Here is a 21051-nt window from a genome sequence, read left to right on the forward strand (position 1 = left end):
GGGTAGCCTTTCCCTTCTCCAGGATATCTTCCCAACCTCAGGGATCGAACCCAGCTGCCCTGCATTGCAGGTGGATTCTTTACCAGTTGAGCCACCAGGGAAGCCAAATAGGTTGAAGGAACCTAAAATAACAACCAAGGTAAATTTTGCTGCCACCCTTGAGAGTTGAAATTTTGATACAGATATGTTGAATTTAGAAAAAAAAAATTCACACTTTTCTTGCTTCTGAGTTTGAGATGCACTTTCACACTGCACATATTTTTAAATTAAATGTAATTTACTTTAAACCAGATGTAACTAGGTTTGTAAAAAAAAATTTTTTTTTGGTGTCTTTTGCCATAGGCATTATTATTATTATGCGATTTGTTTCAGGCAAAGTTTTCTGTGCACTTGTGTTATATGGATATGTAATTCAGTCTCTGTGTGTAAGCAAGTCTTTCAATCATTTTCTTTATGCCTGTGCGCCTCTTTTGTATAATAAAGACATTCTTGGTAGTTTCCTGGTAGTCTAGTGGCTAGGATTCCATGCTTTCACTGCCATGTCCTGGGTTTAATCCCCAATTGGAAAACTGAAATCCTGCCTGCTGGGCAGCAACGCCAAAAGAAAAGAAACGAAAAACAAACCTTATTCAATCCTAAGTATGAAAAAAATATGCTACTATACTTGTATCAATATCCTCAATGTTTTCTAAATATTACTTTGATCTCAAGTCCAACATACATTGGGGAGAGAGAGTGTATGTGTGTGTATGGGCTACATGGAATGAACACTGGAACCTATGTGGTTTTTACTGATATGCAGCCAATCGTCTCACTAGATTTAGGTTTCTCTTCCCAGGAAAATCTATGGGATAATCTATCCCACCATATTCCATACGTCTATTTTTCTACTAATCCTAATCTGTCAGAAGGACCAGATAATGAAATCAGTCAAACCAGTGGCCATATCTTGGATATCTTAGTCATTTCCTTCTAAACTCACACTGAGGGACATTTCAGGTGCTCCAGGCTGGTGGCTCAGACAGTAAAGAGTTGGCCTGCAATGCGGGAGACTCAGATTAGATCCCTGGGTCTGGAAGATACCCTGGAGAAGGAAATGGCAACCCGCTCCAAAATTCTTGCTGGAAAATTCCAGGGATGGAGGAGCTGGGTAGGCTACAGTCCATAGGGTCACAAAGAGGTGGACACGACTCAGTGACTTCACTTTCACTTTCAGTGGTTAAAACTCAGCACTTCCACTCCAGTGGGCACTGGTTCAATCCCTGATCAGGAATCTAGGATCCCACCTGTGCCTGGCATGTCCAAAACTAAATGAATACTTACATTGTCATCTGATGTGTAAAAATCCTTTAAACTAAATAAATTCACATTGACATTACATGAAAATATAGTAGATATCAATGCAGCAAATCTTTAAACATTTTTGAAAAATCATACAAAAAGGGCTAAACAGGGCATGAGCAAGTATAAATTTGCAGAAAGCTACAATCGAGAGAGAATTCTGTCATCTGAGACCTAGTTTGACTCCATTTTTGCAACATAAGATGTTAAAATTACTCTATATTTGTGCTCTGAAGGTTGATTTTCAATTATTGAGACACTATCACTTAGGATCTCTCTACTGTGTGCATTTCTGGAAGCTCCAGACACTCAAGCCATCACAGTGACCCTAAGGGGAAGAAATGTCTTGAATTCACCAAAAGGTGTGCATTTCAGTGAACCCATTGATCCTCTAATGGCCCATAAGGATCACACTGTTCTCCAGGTTTTCTCATACTGACCCCATTCTCAGTTTGGTCATAGATCTGAAGGTCTGAAGCATAGTTATTGCCTCTGCTGCTGCTGCTAAGTCGCTTCAGTCGTGTCCGACTCTGTGCGACCCCATAGACGGCAGCCCACCAGGCTCCCGCGTCCCTGGGGTTCTCCAGGCAAGAATACTGGAGTGGGTTGCCATTTCCTTCTCCAAAGCATGAATGTGAAAAGTGAAAGTGAAGTCGCTCAGTCAAGTCCGACTTTTAGCAACCCAAGGACTGCAGCCTACCAGGCTCCTCTGTCCATGGATTTTCCAGGCAAGAGTACTGGAGTGGGGTGCCATTGCCTTCTCCAATTATTGCCTCTATGTGATAGTAAAAAGTATAAATTTAAAGTTGCTTAAGGTGAGATTTTTCTTCCAAATTTAATAGAGAAATACTCTGGGGTTTACTCACAAAGGTAAGTCTAATTGTAAGGACTAAGTGTTTAGACTCTCTCTTGTGTTTAACTATCCAAACTGAGGAGTTGACATTACCCGATGCTGATAAAGGGTAGGAGTTCGCTGATACGAGAATGTGGCATTCTGAGAAATTGGCACTTAATATTGGATAACATGCTCAAACCAGCTTTTAAAGATACATTTCCTCAATGACGCTTCCTCAGAATTATTTTAATTTTGAGAAATTGACAGCTTTCAAGATCACTATAAGAAATTAACCCTTCAGAAAGAGCAGTTGAATAAGGTTATGTTTAGGGCTTCCCCTCCCTCACCATGTAATCTTTATTTCAAACATTATTTGGGACCGCGTTGCAGATATCTTCTGTGTTTTGATTTTTTCCCTGCTTTTTTCAAATGGACATTTGCTACTTTTGTATTTGGTGTCCATTGCTTTGTTTGCCTTGTAGGGGAACAGCCTTTCTGTCAGCAACTGCGATTCTACTCGGGTTTTAACTTGGGGTTTTGCCTTTTCTTCTTAGAGGCGGACCTGAGCTTCAGGTGGACCAATCAGGGCGTTCACGTTCATGGATTTATGCACGTGACAGAAATGAGGCCAATCAGAAAAGATATTTGTTATGTTGGATAACTGTCTCTGCTAGTCTGTGGAGAGGCCCTGCCTGTGCATGGAGCTAGCATAGAAAGCAGAGTGGAATGAGAGAGAAAACAAAGCGTGAAGGATTGGATTTCTTCATCCTACTGTGTGTCTCAGACATCTGTTTCTGTGAGTCAGTACAGGTCCTCCTGGCACTCCTGTCACTGGTTTTTTTTTTTTCCTCTCTTAATATATATATTTTATTGAAGCATAGTTGACTTAAAATGTTTCAGGTGCACAGCAAGACGACTCAGTTATACATATACACATATATTATTTTTAAAATTATTTTCTACTGTAAGTTATTCCAAGATATTGACTATAGTTCCCTGTGCTATACAGTAAACCTTGTTGGTCATTGCATATCTATTTTTTAAATTAGAAATCTGGCCTTGTGTTCATAGTAAGTCAAACAAGTGGAATCAAAATGTCATAAAATTTTTAGTTAGGCAAAAATTTATAAGTTTTCTAAAGTATATATTGTACGTATTATTTATATATATGTATACAAAAGCTTTTCTACTAGTCTTCATAAAGGCTTGAGAAAGAACATTTAAAAAAAGAGTTATGATTTGAGAGAATAGCACTGAAACATGTATATTATCATATGTGAAACAGATTGCCAGTCCAGGTTCGATGCATGAGACAGGGTGCTCAGGGCTGGTGCACTGGGACGACCCAGAGGGATGGGATGGGGAGGGAGGTGGGAGGGAGGGTTCAGGATGGGGACACATGTACACCCATGGCGGATTCATATCAATATATGGCAAAAATCACTACAATATTGTAAAGTAATTAACCTCCAATTGAAATAAATAAATTACAAAAAAAAAAAAAAAGAAAGAAAGAGACATGTGTACCCCAATGTTCATCACAGCACTGTTTACAATAGTCAGGACATTGAAGCAACCTAGATGTCCATCAGCAGATGAATGGATAAGAAAGCTGTGGTACATATACAGAATGGAATATTACTCAGCTATAAAAAGAATGCATTTGAATCAGCTCTAATGAGGTGGATGAAACTGGAGCATATTATACAGAATGAAGTAAGTCAGAAATAAAAACACCAATATAGTATTTTAATGCATATATATGGAATTTAGAAAGATGGTAATGATGACCTTATATACGAGGCAGCAAAAGAGACACAGATGTAAAGAATAGACTTTTGGACTCCGTAGGAGAAAGCGAGGGTAGGATGATTTGAGAGAATAGCATTGAAACATGTATATTGCCATATGTGAAATAGATCACTAGTCCAGGTTCGATGCATGAGACAGGGTGCTCAGGGCTGGTGCACTGGGATGACCCAGAAGGATGGGATGGGGAGGGAGGTGGGAGAGGGGTTCAGGATGGGGGACACATGAACACCCCTGGCTGATTCATGTGAATGTATGGCAAAAATCACCACAATATTGTAAAGTAATTAGCCTCCAATTAAAATAAATTAATTTTTTAAAAAGTTGGAGAAATTATAAAACATCAACTAAATGAAATGGGAGCATTGAATATGAAATAGAAAAAGTGAAATAAATTAGATAAAAGTAAAAGATCATCATATAGTCCAGTTGTCTTTAAACATGACTGCTCATTAGACACTTATCTGGAGCTCTGGAGAAAAAAAAGTAACACCTGGGCATTTGTATTTTTCAAAAAACTTCAAGATAATTCTGATATGCATCTGGATTTTAAAAAGTGATTACAGGTTTTTCTGTTAAATCGTAGTTTTGGTGATACAGAGTTCTATTATTTTTCTGTTGATCAATTATGATACAATGGTATTGAGTAGTAGTTACATAATCACAATAGGAAAAAATGTTTATCAGTTTTCACAATCTATATCCAGACAAAAATAAAAAGTAATAACAATTGCAAGCTATGATGGGAACGTAATTAACCTAACAATATAAAATAATTACATACAATTTGGGGGGTCAAACAGAATGATGTGCTAAGTGGAAGTGTGTACATGCACATATTTTCATCCTCCCATCTGGTCTATGTCTTTTGGTTGTTGCATTTAATCCATTTACATTTAGGGTAATTATTGATATCCCAGGGACGGCGGAGCCTGGTGGGCTGCCGTCTATGGGGTCGCACAGAGTCAGACACGACTGAAGCAACTTAGCATGATCCTATTACAGTTTTCTTAATTGTTTTGGGTTTATCTTGTGTAGGTTTTTTCCTTCTCTGCGTATCCTGTCTAGAGAAGTTCCTTTAGCATTTGTTGTAAAGCTGGTTTGGTGGTGCTGGATTCTCTTAACTTTTGCTTGTCTGGAAAGCTTTTGATTTCTCCAGCAAATCTGAGCAAGAGTCTTACTCAGTAGTATTCTTGGTTGCACGTTCTTCCCTTTCATCATTTAAAATATATCCTGCCATTCCCTTCTGGCTGGTAGAGTTTCTGTTGAGAAATCAGGTAATAGGAGTTTCCTTGTATGCTGTTTTTTGTTTTCCCCTTGTTGCTTTTAATATTTTATCTTTGTTTTTAATTTTTGTCAGTTTGATTACTACGCATCTCAGTGTGTTCCTCCTTGGGTTTATCCTGCCTGGGATTCTCTGTGCTTCCTGGACTTGGTTGACTAGTTCCTTTCCCATGTTAAGGAAGTTTTTAGCTATTATCTCTTCGAATATTTTCTCAGGTCTTTTCTCTTGTCTCCTTCTGGGACCCCTATAATGTGAACGTTTGGTGTGTTTAATGTCCCAGAGGTCTCTTAGGTTATCTCGTTTCTTTTCATTCTTTTTTTCTATATTCTGTTCTGTGGCAGTGATTTCCACCATTCTGTCCTCCAGGTCATTTATCTGTTCTTCTGCCTCAGCTATTCTGCTATTGATTCCTTCTAGTGTATTATTCATCTTTATTTGCTTGTTCTTTAGTTCTTGTAAGTCTTTGATAAACATTTCTTGAATCTTTTCCACTGTTTTCCCAACTGTGTCCCAGTTATATCTGGGACATAACTTTCTCCTTTTCATCATGGTTAATTTTCTGTAATGTGGTTTTCATTTTAGTTGCTATGGGACTGTGCTTTTTGCTTCTTCTGTCTGCCCTCTGATGGAGGAGGCTAAGCAGCCTGTATAAGCTTCCTGATGGGAGGGACTGGTAATGGGAAAAACTGGGTCTTGCTCTTGTGGGCAGGGCCTTGCTCAGTAAAGCTTTATCCAATTATCTACTAATGGGTGGGGTATCACTCCCTCCCTGGTAGTTGTTTGGCCTGAGGCTCTGTGGTAGGGTTAATGGCGACCTCCAAGAGGGTTTATACCAAGGGGGACCTTCCTGGCCTGCTGCTGCCAGGGCCCCTGTCCCCGTGTTGAGCCCCTGTCATCCCACACCTCCCCAGGAGGCCCTCCAACATCAGCAGGTAGTTTTAGTTCTACCCTCCTGTGGAGTTACTGCTCCTTTCCTCTGGGTCTTGGTGCTCCTAAGATTTATTTTGTGCCCTCCAAGACTGGCATCTCTGTTTCCCCCAGTTCTGTGGAAGTCATGTAATCAAATCCTGCTGACCTTGAAGGCCAGATTCCCTGGGGATCCCCAGTCTCTTTGTTAGATCCCCAGTCTCTTTGTCGGATCCCCAAACTGGGAAGCCCGACATGGGGCTCAGAACCTTCACAACAGAACTTTGGTATTATTGTTTCCCAGTTTGTGGATCAGTCACCTGGCTGTTATAGGATTTGATTTTATCATATTGCACCCCTCCTACCATCTAGCTACAGCTTCTTCTTCGTCTTTGGACCTGGGGTATCTTTTTTTGGTGTTCCAGCATCCTCCTGTCAATGACTGTCCAACAGCTAGTTGCAATTTTGGTGCTCTCACAGGAGGAGATGAGCGCATGTCCTACTCCACCATCTTGAACAGCCACACTCCTGCCACTTGTAACCAGACATTCCCAGTGCTATATTATGAATATTCTGCATCAGTAAAATTTTATTGATTAAAATATTTGTATATTCTGGTAAGTAATCCATTCTAAGAATATATGATTCAATGAATATTGAACACTGATTATCTCAAATATTAGCTCTTATAGTTATGATTGTAGTGGCATTTTTGTCATGTCCATGAACATATCCAAGGTAATATAAACTTTCCCTAAATTCACTGACATTTATGTTTTCAAAGTTGAACTTTTTGTTCCTATGCAATAAAACTTGCTGTCCACATTGCTATCTAAATTATGATACTTAGAATTCTAGCTATTAAAATGGGGGGAAAGTAACAGATTAAAAAAAATTTTATTACACTTGTCAAAGTTTTCACTGTCACCAGAATATAGGATTTTCCCCCCTTATCACCCTGTCACCAGCAATGAGGTTGAAAGTATAATAATTACCAGTTTGAAAGATGCAAATTTAGTTTTTCTCTTCTGTGTTTGGGGCTATATAATTATTATATGATGACTGTCTATTAATGCCTCATATTAAATTCTATTTACAAATCCTGTTTTTCTTCTTAAAGTGATTTACATTGAAAACACCACTGAATAATCCCTAGGAGATATATATTTATGTACCTAAGGAAATTTTGACTCATTTCAATTTTTAAAAATATTTTGGATAAAGAGTCCTGATCTGGGACTCAGTATCCACATTTTAGGAGGAGACACTCTAGATAGACAGCCTCTCTCAGGCCCTTCCCAGTCTATAAACCTAAGCTTCTTTAACACTCCCAAGCAAGTTTAAAAGCAAAGAGGAAAAGTGAGACCTAACCAGCTGTTTGTACACCCATGTTCAAAGCAGCATAATTCACATCAGCCAAAAGGTGAAAGGAATTCATCTCAATCTCTATCCAGAAACATTTACTGAAAAAGCCTAACACTTTTGCCACTTTAGGAGGATGTTTTCTTCATAATAAGTACACTTTTATGTAGAGTAAGAAATCGATTCTCAAACTTTAGTGGGTTGAGTATCACCTCATGAATTTGTTTAAAGTGCAAATTTCTGGGTCCATTCACAGAGATCCTGATTAATCAGGTAGGATGAAAAACCATTGAGTATATATTACACAGGAAGTAAAGTGATTTTGCAGTGTGAGGTTACCAGAAGAAAACTTAAGAAACATTACATGAGTGTACGTCACACTGTCTATTCTGTGCTCTCTGTCTCTATCTTTGTCTTCATCCTTGTCTGTCTGTCTGTGTCTTTCTCTGACCATTGATAGTTAATCTCTATTCCTACCTTCAGCCCTAATCTGCCACTAATTTACTTTCTGCTGTGTCCCTGTACTAAGTTTTTGAATAAGAAGAGGAATGAATGTGGATTGCTTCATTACATATTAACATTCTTTATTAATGATAATAAGTAAAAGTTGATAATGATAGTAAGATAATAAGTTATAGTTGGCACATGAATAGCAAACATAGTCTCAAAATACAATATATTCAGAAAAAAAGAATTATTAAACACATAGGTAACTTTTAGAGATGAGACAATAAACATTATTCCCTGAAGAATTGGTGCTGAGATTACATAGAAACCATGTGAAAAAAAACCCACCTCCCATTATACTTCAAAATAAATTCCAGATGGATGAAAGGTTTAAATTTTTAAAAATCCATAAAGAAATAAGGTAGAGTGAGTGAAAATGCATATACGTGGGGGTGAGCAAAGATTTTAAGAAGCCTGAAACCACAGCATGAATTCATAAACAAAGGATAAAGAGCTTAGAGGATATACAAAATGAAGTGCTATCCTGGCCCTGGTGCTAGAGGAGCCTCAACTCTGCTGCCCATGCTCACCCTGTCCTGCTCTCTCCAGCCCAAGATGGCACAGAGACTCCAGGGTCTCCTTTCTGGGAATGTGTGCAGAAGTCCCTGTTTTGTCCCAATGGGATCACTGTGCTGAAGGGACATCTTAAGGAGGCTGATGAGAGAGGGAAAGCAGGGGTGTGAGGAACGGCTTCTGAACGTGCTCACACACAGAGCGCCCTCTCCCACATCAACACTTAGGATCAGTTGTTTCTTGGCCCATTCTCTGATTTCCCATCTTCAGATTTCCTCTTCTCTCCACTTTGTGATGTGTGTCCCCAAATCGACCTGATTGTAGCACCACTTGTCTATTCACATGTCTACAAACTGGATCCACCCTGGAGTCAAATATTAATATCCATCTCCACCTTGGTCAGGGTTTCTGGGTTATCAATATGAGAAAATCACTCAAGTTGTCCCAGTGAAGGACTTCTCTTCTAGCAAGAGAACAGTGGAGTTAAAAAAACAAAACAAAACATTAAACTGTCCTGCAGCAGCACAGCTAGGCTTTGTGGAAAGTGGATCTGTTTTTTTTCTTAACAGCTCTCTGCTGCTAAGTCACTTCAGTCGTGTCTGACTCTGTGTGACTCCATAGACAGCTCTCTAGTGGCTCAGAAATTATTTTAGTACTTGTCACTTTGGTGGTCTGTCTGTTTCTGGCAGTCTCTTATAGGATTACAAAGACAGCCTAGGGAAGGAGGTACACTCTAGCATCAGGTAAGGAAACTAGACGGAAAGAAGCCGTAGAACAGCACTGAAGAACAGAAATGTGGAAATCAGGCTGACTTGTCACAAGGGCTTGAACCAAGATTCTGCCAGACCTACATGTACACACTGCTATATTTTAAATGGGTAACCAATAAAGACCTGTTGTATAGCACATGGGACTCTGTTCAATGTTATGTGCCAGCCTGGATGGGAGGGGTGTTTGGGGAAGAACGGTGGTGGTGGTGTTGGTTTAATTGCTAAGTCGTTTCCGACTCTTGCAACCCCATGGACTGGGGCCTGCCAGGCTCCTCTGCCTATGGGATTCTCCAGGCAAGAATACTGGAGTGGGTTGCCATTTCCTTCTCCAGGGGATCTTCCCAACCCAGGAATCAAACCTGAGTCTCCTGCTTTGCAGGCAAATTCTGAGCAAATTTTACCGACTGAGCTATGAGGGAAGCCCTCTGTGTATATATGGCTAAGTTCATTTGCTTTTTACCTGAAACTATCACTGCATTGTTAATTGGCTATACCCCAATACAAAATGTTTTTGGTGTTAAAAAAATAAAAATTAAAAAGCAAAACAAAAAACAAACAAAAGATTCTGCCAGACCTAAAGTAAGATTTCAGACAACAACACTTCACAAAGAGATCCTAAATACAATCAAAACAAAAACAATATTAAAAAGAATGTCTTTATCATAAGCTTGCTTGGCTGATGATGACCAGGAGGAGGAGGATGTAGAGTGCTTAACTTAGTGCTTGGCACATAATTCCCCGTGATCTTAGCCATTGTTATTTATGATTTTTATTTTTACTTAATGGCAACCTCAAAAATATACTTATCTCAGCTGTTCAACCTTGCTTTTCTGTTTTCCTACTCCAAGCTCTGACACTCTTAGGGGAGGTGAATATTCTCAGTATCAGGATCTCTCCAGCCCAGTCCTTAACACATCCACTCTCTGAAGTATTGATGATACAAATGAAACCGTTTACCTCAGACTGGGACTTGAACTCATGTGCTGGGACTCAAACCCAGCCAAAACCCAGTTTGGGGCTTGAACCCACGTGGCTGGGACTCAAACCTAGCCAAAACCCACGGTACCTGGTTTCAGGGCCTAAAGAAGTTCAGATTCTTGATGTCTCATCCCAGAAAGAATTCAGTGAGAGACAAAGTGATAGGTAAGAAATGGATTTATGCAGATTCAGAGAGAAGCATTCTCCACAGACAGAATGTGGGCCATCACAGAGGGCAAGTGAGGCTGTGAAATGTAGCATGATTAGTTTTTATAGGCTGGGTAATTTCATATGCTAATGAGTAGAAGGATTATTCCAACTGTTTTGGGGAAGGGGTGGAGATTTCCAGGATTCTGGCCACCAGCCCACTCCTTGGTCTTTTGACAGTGCTTTGAAACTGTCCTGGCACCTCTGGGTGTGTCATTTCACTTGCTGATTGAAGATCAAGGTCTAGTCTTGTCTGCCATCTTGGTCCCATTTGATTCTAATTGGTTTATGTTGTGTCCTTGGGCTATGTCATTCTTTCAAAAGTTGTGCCCTGCCCCTTTCCCTCCTGTTACAAAAGGACTCAATGAGGCAAGGAGGCCATGGGCAGAGATAGGTCAAGAAGCTGGCCCCTAGTGTACCGAAAGTACTTGCCTTTCCCTGGGAAGAAAGCCTCTTAGGAGAATTAATGCTTAACAGTCAGATTTGAAATAGAAATAAAAAATGATCAATAGACCCAGGAGTCCTCTATGAATGATGACACTTTCCACTATGGTAAACTGCATCCTGATGTTTAGCACTTGAGTCTGTTTTCTGGGCCACAGGTCACTACTGCCCAGACTCCCTTAAGGAATGCTTTTCTTAAAATCCTTAACATAATTAGCAGAAAACATTATAATGACATGTCTCAGAAGTAGGTGCCAAACTAATATTTCCATTTCATTTTAAAGCCGTAGAATTCTTGAAAAATATGAGGCATCTACCCAGTTTCCCATATTTGTGTGACAAATATACTTCCTCATGTATATGACAAATATTGGGTAAATATTAGTGCTCCTCCAGTGGGGTGAATAGACATGGAGACGCACACATAGGAAGGAAAGTTGTGACTGTGAAGTCTCTGATGATGAGGGTACCATGATGGCAGATAGGCACACAGGATGGGAAGAATTTAGAGACAGAAAAACCTGAGAAGGAAACATGAAGTCTACTTTAAAGAAAAGATTGGAAAAAGACTCACAAGGTCAGTAATGCACCTGAGTGGAAGAGTTCTTCTCAGTGGGGAGAGGAGGCAGAGGAGACTGTAACATGGGCCCACATTTCCAGGCAATGAGGTGATGGTAATGGTATTTACACCAATCCACACATATTTCGTGCTCACATGACATGATGGAGCTTGCTTGATCCCTTGTGAAGGACACTGGTGTTTAGAAATGAGCAAGAGGAGAAAGTCAGAAGATGAAGAATGGTCCTCAGAAAAGCAGGATGTTAGTGAGGGGAGGTGGTGGGGTGGTCATGTGCAGCTCTTTCCAGGGCAAGTTCTAAACTCCAGGAAGAGAACTTCAGAGAACTTCTTTACTTCAGAAGGAGAGAGCACATGAGCCTCCTCTCTGCCTCTTGCCCCACTGCATTTGACCTCTTGTCTGCATTTACCCTACTCTCCTGGCCTTCATCTCTCTCTTGGTCTCTTCCTCAATTCTTCCTTGTTACCTTCTCTCTCTGTTTCTCTTCACCGTGGTCTCTCTCCATCCCTTTCTCCTTTTCTCTCCTTCTTCCTTCACTTTTCCCTCTTACCCACAGTCTTCTAGACCAAGTATAGGTCCTCTAAGGTCACTTTGGAGTAAGTATTTTCCTGGTATTGAAATAGACTGAGATGTCAGTTTTAAAACTGTCCAAAGTCTTAGAGCTCAGAACAGCAGTAGGTGGTAGAATGGGCCATGCACAGGAACAGAAGGCACAGCCTCACAGTGAACATAACTCCTTCTCTCTTGTATTCCTTTCAGGGGAATATGGGGACTCTGATCAACATGCTGCCCCTGTTTCTGCTCTTCCTGCTCCTGAAGCCACTGCAATTCGAGCTGATAATTCATGGTTCTCTAACAGATAAAGAATTTGAAGAGCATTTAGATGGTACAAGTCCTACCAGAGCACCTACCAAGGAATTATTCAAAGCCCATGTCATTATTGATCGTAAAAGACCATTACATGATCCAACATACTGTAGTGATGAAATGAAGATAAAAAATATTCACCGTAGGCTTTATTGTGTTAAGGAACATTTCTTTCTTCAAGCATCATATGAGGACATTGAAAAGATCTGTCATAACACGTTTATGTCCTGTGGCGAAGAAGTTGGGACTTGTTACTCGAGCCAGAAAAACATAAAAGCAGTGCATTGTGTTTTAACAAGTGGGATCAAGATGCCAGATTGTGAATACTCTTCTTCTTATGAGAAGGGATGGGTCTTTATCACTTGTCGATGGCAAAATGATATCAGAGAAATCATCCCTGAATCTGTGGTTGGTATGTTGACATCCACCAGGAAAGTACCTTCCCCCTACCATTCTTAAAGTATATTCTGAAAGATGTTAGAGCTAGAAGATAGAAGCTTATCCTTACTGATCCTTACAAGCAAATTGGAGAATGGAAATTTTGATCTCATTTGCTTTAATCATCCACCACCTGCCCTTTTTCTCCTTACATCAGACAAAAGAAAGGTGGGCAGGGCTGAGATATAGTGCTCTGAGATGTGATTTCAAACAAGTCCTACAGTTCAGCACGTTTTGAATGTGTTGTGAGGGTGAAAGCCTGAAGGGAAAGGATGACCAGCAGCAGCCGTTAGGAAATGGTTGCCGAGGTGCGCTCCACAGTTGTATTCATGGAATGTCTGGTTCACTAGAAGTAATAAAGTGCAGCACTGTAGCTAGGTGTCTCTGGTGTGTTTATGTGGGGTTTCTGGGTTTGGACTGATCTTCCTTGTGACACACTTTGAATCAAAAGAGTTGGAGGGACTTCCACGGTGGTCCAGTGCCTATGACTCCAGGCTCCCAGTACAGGGGGCTAGGGTTCCATTCCTCCTTATGGAATGAGCTCCTAAATGCCAAAACTAAGAGTTTACATGCTGCAAATATAAACATAAAAATGCCCCAACTAAAAATTCAGCATGCCACAGAGATCGAAGATCCTGCGAGCTGCAACTAAAACCTAGTGAAGCCAAATAAATAAGTAAATTATTATTTTTTAAAAAAGAAGAAGCATTGGGACTGCCCTGAGACATTACGAACTTCATCTTCCTAGTGCTGTATTTATAGAACTTCCAGTTGTTTTCTTCTTTCCATGCAACACCATACTCATGGGATCTTGAAGATATGGACATAACAGGGGCCATCTTAGCATCCCCTGGTGGTTAAGCTGGTAAAGAATCTGCCTGCAATGTGGGAGACCTGGGTTCAATCCCAGGTTTGGGAAGATCCCCTGGAGAAGGGGATGGCTACCCACTCCAGTATTCTGGCCTGGAGAATTCCACAGACTGTATAGTCCATGTGGTCACAAAGAGTTGGACATGACTGAGTGACTTTCACTTGCCTATCTTAGCATCAACATCTAAATATTCAGAATAGCAAACTCCTCAAAGTACTTTTCAATTGTCCAATGCTACTTCTATGGATTTCCACATTTTTGGCTTTTTTTCTTTTCTTTGTTTTTTTTTTTTTTTTTTTTTAATTAGTTATTGGATTATAGTTGATTTACAATGTTATGTTAGATTCAGGTGTACAGAAAAATGAATCTTGTATATTTATACATAATATCCACTTCTTTTAAGATTCTTTCCCCATAAAGGTCATTACAGAGTATTGAGTAGAGTTCCCTGTGTTATACAGTAGGGCCTTATTAGTTATCTATTTTTTATGGTAATGCGTATATATCAATCCCAATTTTCCAATTTATCCCTCCCACATTTTTTTTTTTAGCTTAGTTATCACTGTTCACAAAACAATTCCAAACTTTCTGGCATCGTCACTTTCATTCACCATTTCTTTTCCTCACCTTCCTGTAGCTGTAGCTTCATCTGAGAAAATTCCACTTCCAAAAGTCTGGAGATCCAGTGTGAGAGAAGAATTCTATCTGTCCAGTTTTGGTAACAATTTCTATCTCTCTTTGTAAAATTCCTTGTTGTTTGATGATTATTCCCCGTAACTTACTGAAAATGGGATAAGGAGGATTGAAGAGGGGAATGGGAGCGGGAGTGCCTGTCACTATTGCACACTGCATTTCAATCCAATCCATGCGTGTCTTCCATCCCCTTCCTTGTCTTCAGACTCAGAGCTAGGTCCTCACTTATCAATAAGGCCCTGGGCCCAGGGCTGACAGAACCCATTCAGTGACTAAGAAAATCAAGCCTTTAGATACCATTCTTCACATGGAAACTCCTGGCTTTTTATTGTAATATCTGAGTGAATGAGGTTTCCATCAAACTTTTGAGAATCACCATGACTGCCTCTAAAAGCCAACCATCTAGACATCAGCTGAAGAAGTTCTCCACATAGACTAGCATGGGTATGTGCTCTGGACCATCTCATCTGGGCCATGTTCATCTCGAGTATATTGGAGTTCTACAACATACAATAAATATATTTATGAGAGTATGGTTTAGTATAGTAATTAAGGCCTGGAATCATCATAATGTATTCATATCCCTTTTTCTCCAGATAAATGATCATATCCATACATATTCTATAATTAGAGCCATGGAACTAGAACAATGATTATTTATACAAATTGTTCCTCTTACCTAATATTGCATAAGAAATCAAGTCACTACCCAGTGACTTCCCTAAAATAAGTCAAAACAGTAATTTCTAGCTTTATGCATATTAAGATTGCAAAAGATTATTGTCCTCTGCCCATTAGTACTCTCTCTTTAATAAAACCAAACTAATAAGGTGAGCATTATCAATTTCTAAATTCCCACTGCAATTTATTCTTTATGTAGGTGTCCCTTGAGATAATGCACATTCATTTTACTTAACTATGGTAAAAATTATTTATCCTTTTGTGCTGGCTTATTTCCCTTAGAGTAATGTCTTCAAGTTTCACCCATACCGTAGCATATGTTAGAATTTCCTTGCTTTTGAAGGCTGAATAATATGCCATTAAAGGAGATCCAACCAGTCCATTCTGAAGGAGATCAGCCCTGGGGTTTCTTTGGAAGGAATGATGCTAAAGCTGAAACTCCAGTACTTTGACCACCTCATGCGAAGAGTTGACTCATTGGACAAGACTCTGATGCTGGGAGGGATTGGGGGCAAGAGGAGAAGGGGACGACAGAGGATGAGATGGCTGGATGGCATCACTGACTCGATGGACGTGAGTCTGGGTGAACTCCGGGAGTTGGTGATGGACAGGGAGGCCTGGCGTGCTGCGATTCATGGGGTCGCAAAGAGTCGGACACGACTGAGCGACTGAACTGAAAGGTACATACCACATACTGTTTATTCTTCCATTCACTGGTGAACACGTCCACCATTTGTGAATAGTGCTGCTTTGAACATAGATGTGCAAATATCTGTTCTAGTTCTTGGTGTCAGTTTTTCTGTGTACATACCAGGAAGTGAAATTTTTAATTTATTAGCTGCTTGAAATGTGAGAATCAAGCAACACTATTTTCAATATTCAGATCAATTATAACAGGGTTAGAAACTGTGATGATGCCAATCAGGGCAACACACACACAGAAAGAAACTGAACTTCCTGTTTTACTAGGACAAATTCTGATAATTTGAGTTTTCTAATTATGTAAAAGAGCTGGAAGACACCTAAAATAAGAACTGAGGGAAGTTTTTTGCTGCACCCTTGAGAGCTGGAATTTTGATGCAGACACTTGAATTTAGGAAAAAGAAAAATTTCACACTTTTCTTGCACCTGAGTTTGAAAAGCATTTTCACATTGCACATATTTTTAAATTTATTTTTATAAGAAGTTGCTGGTTTTTGAAAAATTTGTGGTGTCTTTTGCTATTAGGAATTATTATTATGTGATTTGTTTTAGGTAAGGTTTTCTTTGTAGTCGTGTATATGAGCATGCAGTTCAGTCTCTGTGTGTAAGCAAGTCTTTCAATCATTTACTTTATGTCTGTGCTCCTCTTCTGGGTAATAAAGACATTCCTGGAAGTTTTCTGGTAGTCAAGTGGTTACGATTTCATGTTTTCACTGCTGTGTACCAAACTCAATCCCTGGTTGGGAAACTGAGATCCTGACTGGACATGGCCGAAGAAAGAATCTCTGAGCTTGAGCATACCTCAGTAGAAGCATTTAAAACTGAAAAGCAAAAAGAACAAAGACTGAAAGAGGAACAATAGTTACCAGGGACTTGGGGAAAAGGGAAGATGTGAAGTTATTGCTTAATCAGTACAGAGCTTCAGTATGGGATGATCAAAAAGATTTGAGAAATGGATAGTGGTGACAGTTATACAATAATGTGAATGTCCTCAATGCCACCAAACTGTATAGTTACAGACTCTTAAAATGTTGAGTTTTATTATGTATATTTTACCACAATAAAAATAATGGGAAAAATTTAATATAAAAGACAAGGCAAGGACTTCCCTGGTGGTCCAGTGGTTAAAAATCTGCCTGCCAATGCAGGGCACAAAGATTCGATCTCTGGCTGGAGTCAGAAAACAAAGATCACAGCATCCGGTCCCATCACTTCACCGCCAATAGATGGGGAAATAATGGAAACAGTGACAGATTTTATTTTCTTGGGCTCCAAAATCACTGCAGATGGTGACTGCAGCCATGAAATTAAAAGATGGTTACTCCTTGGAAAAAAAGCTATGACCAACCTAGACAGTATATTAAAAAGCAGAGACACTACTTTGCCAACAAAGGTCTGTCTAGTCAAAGCTATGGTTTTTCCAGTAGTCATGTATGGATGTGAGAACTGGACTATAAAGAAAGCTGAGCGCTGAAGAATTGATGCCTTTGAACTGTGGTGTTGGAGAAGACTCTTGAGAGTCCCTTGGACTGCAAGGAGATCAAACAGTCAATCCTGAAGGAAATCAGTCCTGAATGTTCATTGGATGGACTGATGCTGAAGCTGAAACTCCAATACTTTGACCACCTGATGCAAAGAACTGACTCATTGGGAAAGATCCTGATGCTGGGAAAGATTGAAGGCAAGAGAAGGAGACAACAGAGGACGAGATGGATGGATGGCATCACCGACTCAATGGACATGAGTTTGAGCAAGCTCTGGGAGTTGTTGATAGACAGGGAAGCCTGGCATGCTATAGTCCATGGGGTTGCAGAGTCGGACACGACTGAGTAACTGAACTGAACTGAACTGGGCTTCCCTGGTGACTCAGACGGTAAAGAATCTGCCTGAAATGCAGGAGAACAAGGTTTGATCCCTAAGTGGGGAAGATCCCCTGGAGAAGGAAATGGCAACCCACTCCAGTATTCTTGCCTGGAGAATTCCATGGGCAGAGGAGCCTGACAGGCTACAATTCATAGGGTCACAAAAAGTCGGAGACGACTGAGCAACTAACACTTTCACTTTTTCCATCGGGAACTAAGATCCTACATGCTACGGAGCAACTAAGCCCACATGCCACAACTACCAAGCTGCCGCTCTAGAGCCCATGAGCCGCCCAGTGCCCTAGAGTCTGTACTACACATCAAGAGAAGCTAATGCAGTGAGACATCTGCACACAGCAACTAGAACAGTTTGCTTGCTACAACTAGAGAGAGCCCGCAGGTAGCAACGAAGACACAGCGCAGCCAAAAATAAATAAACATTTAAAAATACATGTATATTAAAAAAGAAAAAGGAAGGGATCTTTTTTTTTTTTTTTAAAGGAAGATATATCCTCTGTCTCACCATGGTGTAATGGGTTAAAGCAAAACTCCTGGTATGAATCTAGCCTCTCTTGGCACTCTAGGACTGTTAGGTAGCCAGTCAGATGAGTAGGTCCCACCCCATCCTGGACAGTTTGTCTTTCTCTCTCCCACCTGGACACTGGTGCTTGGAACATACCTAGAGATCCTCCCTGTTGTGGTCAAGGACCACAGCAAGATTTCCAGCCACATCAGGACTAAGCAAGATAAAACCACCAGCACAAGTTGGTGCAAGTGGACCAAGACTTAAAAGATGATTCAAGGTAATCTGAGATTCATTATGTCATATCTGTAGTAAATTAGCATTGTGGTTTTTGCCCCCCATCCAACCCCCTTGGGTTTCGCTTGAGTGCTTATGGGTGAGGACCTGCACAGGAGGAGAAAATTATATAACCTAAAGCTGTCAAAAAATTTGACAATGCAGGACACAAGGAGGAACCACCACTCTAAAAAACTCAACCCTACCCTATTGCAAGCGTGCTTCTGGTTTCCAAACAATCTGCTCTCATCCTTTCTTCAGAGTATGCTTTTCCCTCTGCTTAATAAAACTTTTGCTACTTAAAACTGCTGTATACCTCTAGACTGAATTCTTTTCCTTTGAGAAGGGCAAAAACTGAGGAGATGCCCGTTTTGCCAGTGACAGGACTACATTCAGATCAGCCCTCATAATTCTGTATCTCTGAGCCTTTGGCAGCTTTCCTGGTGGTATCTTCCCACCCTTGGTGATCAATGGAAAGAAGAGTTAGGATCCCCTCTTCCCGTGCACTGCCTACACTGTACTAGGCAAGAACCTTTAAGTGACTACCAATGGTCCCAGTTAATGCCTCCACTCCCTGTATACTTCCTGAAGCTAGAATAGCAGTGAACATCTCAGAGTAAATGTCAAAACATCAGACACATATTGCTGATTGTTCTACAGAAATAATTACATTGATTTATATGTTATCGATAGTATATAAGCCTCTTTTTTCAAGAATGCCTTCAAAACTGGTTTTGTTTTTTGTTTGTATCAATCTCTGTTAATTTGACAAGTGACACATTGTGCCTCCTTCATTGATTTTATCTACACACATAGGATTTTTGACCCGATGACTACAGCTCTTTCAGCCAACCCTAAATGGCTTCACTTCAAAGTGATTGTAGGGCCTTGATCCCCTAAAGTTAGGTCTTTCTCTTTCAATTCTGTGAGGAAGGGGGAAGAGGACACATATTTCAGAAATTTAACAATAGGACGTAGAAGGGTTTGACCCAGTTCTGAACATCCACATCTTCCAGCCTCTACGAACTACTTTCCATGATAATTTCACAGTTGTTTCTATTTTCTCCTATGGTGTTATGAGTTCCTAATCTTCCCAAGATAGATTAGAAAATGGGGTCCTCCTGATAGCTGCTAATCTCAGTACACTTAGGCACACTGTAGTTTCAAAATGATCTTTATTTTCTCCCCCATGAAATTTTACATCATTCTAACTCTCTGAATTTCAGAAGAATACAGGAAAGTTAGCACCTCATTCCTGGTGGCTCCAAAACTTCACAGACCTGGCTCAGAGATTGCAATCTGGTTGAAAAGAAGAACTAGAGGATTTGAATTAAAGTTGAATTTGCATAGTATGAAAGAATTCTCAATGAATTTATAGTCAGCATACATCAAAGTTTATTTTACTTTTTAAAAAGTAAAACCACACACTTTTAGGACCTCCATCCAAACAGTTTCGGCACTGTTGGAAGAAAGCACGTCTTGATATAGAAGCTAAGTGTCATGGAGACATGGGAAGCCACGACACTGATCCAGCTCCCACAAATGTCTTCATGGGTAAAAGATACTATCAAAAAGACTAAAGTTGGAAGAAAAAGACATCACCTGGTACGTGTGACCTACTGGTCTGGGAGCATCTTGACACCTCCTTTGGAGAATCCTAGATGTGACAGTTATTGATAGGGACAGAGTGAACGAATGAAGTAAGTGATTAAATAGTTAATTCAACGAGGAGATTATAAGTAGGGAAAATATGGGAGACCCCTGTAAGTTAATGATTACTCAAGAAAGCAGGTTTGCTTAATCACAAAACCAAGCAGTCTTGCTTAGCAACAAAACCATGCGACAGAAGCACAAGACCTGCCCCCAAACAATAAAACAAAGGTGGCATGAGAACTCAGGAAGTTACTGATCCATAGGACATGCTCTCTGAGCACATAGAAAACAATAGTTTGTGGACCTAGCTTGACCATGTAGGGACAAGAAAACTCCCCTGCTCAACCTGGAGGAGGAGCTGATGATGGAAGCATGACGTCTACTCCAGAAAGAAAAAGAAGTTCTTCTCCTTCACTTCCACTTTTCCTTTGATTATAAAACTGTAGCCTAGTAAGTTTTCAGGGCGTGGCATTTCTTGCTTACCACTTGTAAGCCTCACAAGTGTTCTGTTCTAACAAATCACTTCCTATTGCTCTCACTGAATTATTCTCTGTGCTGAGACATAAAGGAGCTCTTCAGAGCCCCCAAAATGACACCAAATGGTTTCTGTATGACATGGGAGAGATTTTTAAGAGCATCTGGAGGGTACATAGTAGGGTAGACACGATATTGTCCCTCAATATCTGTAATGCCTTTCTTCCCCTGGGAGTTGTAAAAGGAACCTCAAATTTTACCTGAGCACATAGCCACCCAAAATAAAAGATATTTCCTGTTCTACTTGCAAGTAAAATTGTGTGTGTGTGTGTGTGTGTGTGTTAGTCGCTCAGTCGTGTCCATGTACTGTAGCCCGTCAGGCTACTCCATCCGTGGGATTCTCCAGGCAAGAATACTGGAGTGGGTGGCCATTCCCTTCTTCAGGGTATCTACCTGACCCAGGGATCAAAACCAGG

This window comes from Bos indicus x Bos taurus, chromosome 10 (assembly GCF_003369695.1).
Source record: "Bos indicus x Bos taurus breed Angus x Brahman F1 hybrid chromosome 10, Bos_hybrid_MaternalHap_v2.0, whole genome shotgun sequence".
NCBI classification, from domain to species: Eukaryota; Metazoa; Chordata; class Mammalia; order Artiodactyla; family Bovidae; genus Bos; species Bos indicus x Bos taurus.